General features: G+C 38.1%; 1 non-coding gene across 1 annotated transcript; it reads right to left on the minus strand.

The window, feature by feature from the left end:
• Positions 1-477: 477 nt before the first annotated feature.
• Positions 478-584, minus strand: LOC132804650 (small nucleolar RNA R71). The gene has a single exon (XR_009639873.1). It is a non-coding gene; the product is annotated as a small nucleolar RNA R71 (small nucleolar RNA).
• Positions 585-2718: the final 2134 nt, after the last annotated feature.

The following is a 2718-nucleotide window of genomic DNA, read 5'->3' on the forward strand; positions in this document are numbered from 1 at the left end:
GAAGTTGAGTTAGAAAATAAACCAGCACCTAGAAAACAAGCCATAAGGGGTACTTGGGTACGTATAGACCAAGGAACTCAAGAAGGTGCAATGGCCAACCAAAGAGAAGATGATTTGCCCATATGCGAGTATGCTGCTCACAAGAAAGTTGGTGATTTGTCTTGCATAAGGAGACCACCCATTGAAGCAAACAATTTTAAAATTGAAGCATCTACTACTTCTTTGCTTAATAATGTTCAATTTTGTGGTTTGCCTCATGAAGATCCAAACATGCATATTTCTAGTTTTCTTCAATTGTGTGATATGTCTAAACAAAATGGTGTTTCTGATGATGCTTTTCGATTAAGACTTTTTCCTTGGTCTCTTAGAGACAAGGCAAAAGTGTGGTTAAATTCTTTACCTGCAGGTACTATCACTACATGGGATGCTATGGAGGCAAAATTCCTAGACAAATTTTTTCCTCCATCAAAGACCGCAAAATTGAAAAGTGATATAAACAATTTTTGTCAATGGGACCAAGAGACTTTGTATGATGCATGGGAGCGCTTCAAGGAACTATTAAGAAGATGCCCACACCATGGTTTTCCAACATGGATACAGGTACAGATTTTCTATAATGGTCTAGATTATGGTAACAAACAATTGGTAGATGCAGCTGCAGGAGGTTCTTTAATGAAGAAGAGGCAATCAGAAGCATTTGAATTAATTGAAGAGATGGCCCATAATAACTACCAATATCCAAGTGAGAGGAGACTAAATGGAAGAAGTCAAGTAAAGGCCGTGGAAGATGTTGATATTAACAACTTAGGAGCTCAACTTGCAACCCAATTCATGAAGACCTTGAACACTCAATTTGGTCAAATAGGGGTGAATTCTATCCAATCTACTAATAATTTTTTATTTTGTGATTTATGTGGTGCTCATGATCATAAGAGTGTGGATTGCCAAGTTGGAAATCCCTTTGCTTCTGATGATGTTAATTTTGTAGGGAACTTCCAAAAGCAACAAAACAATCCATATTCTAACACATATAATCCAGGATGGAGGAACCACCCAAATTTTTTATGGTCTAACAACAACCAGCAAGGGTCTAATCAAGGACAAAGTGGAGGGTTTCAAAAACAACAATTCCAATCTCCATTCTACCAAAAGCCGCAACTTGCACATCAAAATCAAAATTCTTCTCAAGCTCAAACTCAATTTTCTTCACTTCAACAATCCTTGCAAGAGTTATCTAATAGTACTAATTCTTTCATGCAGAGAACTGAGCAACAATTGACAAACCATAGTCAAATGTTCCACAACCAAATCGTTGCAATCAAAAGCTTGGAGAACCAAATAGGTCAATTAGCAACTCAATTCCAAAGAAGTCAAGGAACTTTGCCAAGCCAAACGGAGAAGAACCCAAAGGAGCAGGTTCAAGCCATTACATTAAGAAGTGGAAAGCAAGTAGCCGGGCCTAAAGAAAGTGACAAAGGGATGGTAATTCTTGATGATGAAGATGAAGAGAGCCCTATAGACTCAACATCACACTTGGTCACACATGACAACTCAAAATCAAATGTGGAGCATAAGGAGGCTTATAGGAGAAAAGATGAAGGTTTAAGTGATGCCATGAAGTCTCCACCAACAAAGTACATACCACCACATGTAAGAGAGGCCGAGAGCTCACCAACTGGATCAAAGAAAGTTGAACCAGCACCTTACCTAACCAAACCTATTGACAAGCACAACGAAAATGAGGAGAAGAATCAAGCCTACAAGAAAACCCCACCTCCACCTTTCCCATCTAGGTTTAGGAATGCAAAGTTAGATAATCAATTTAAAAAGTTTCTTGATGTATTTAAGCAATTGCATGTAAATATCCCTTTCATAGATGCCTTAGAACAAATGCCTTCCTATGTTAAGTTTTTGAAGGAGATATTGTCAAACAAGAGGAGGTGGGAGAATTATGAGTTAGTAGCTTTGAGTGAGGAGAGTAGTGCTAGGTTACACCACAGGATTCCACCCAAGTTAAAAGATCCAGGAAGCTTTGATATCCCGTGTAACATTGGACATTATAATTTTATGGCTCTTTGTGATTTAGGTGCTAGCATTAATTTGATGCCATATAGCATTTACAGGAAGCTTGGAGTGGGAGATGTGAAGCCTACCACAGTGACTCTTCAAATGGCAGATCGAAGCATAAAAAGGCCAAGGGGAATATTGGAGGATGTACTTGTAAAAGTAAACAAGTTCATATTCCCTGCAGACTTTGTGATACTTGATATGGAGGAAGATGACAACATTCCAATCATTCTTGGAAGACCATTTCTTGCAACCAGACGTGCCCTAATTGATGTACAACAAAGGCAAGTAACCCTTAGAGTACTCAATGAGGAGGTAAGTTTTCAAATCCCTAATGTTGTTAAATTTCCTAATCTTGATGAAATTTCTTGCTGCTTTCTTGTTGATGCATGTGATGAATTGGTAAATGATATGGAAAAGGAAAGTAATTTAGATCCCTTAGGATTGAGTGAGTTATTTGGACCATGTATAGAAGAAGAAAAACAAGAGTGTAACATCATAGATATAGCCACCCACTGTGAGGTAGATTATGTTGGAAAGTTTGAGGATTTAGGTGAGAGTGGACCTAGAAAGATACCGAGTGTGGAGCACCCACCTATAATTGATTTGAAGCCACTACCTAGTCATTTAAAATATGTTTTTCTAGGATTT

Source organism: Ziziphus jujuba, chromosome 7 (assembly GCF_031755915.1).
Source record: "Ziziphus jujuba cultivar Dongzao chromosome 7, ASM3175591v1".
NCBI lineage: Eukaryota > Viridiplantae > Streptophyta > Magnoliopsida > Rosales > Rhamnaceae > Ziziphus > Ziziphus jujuba.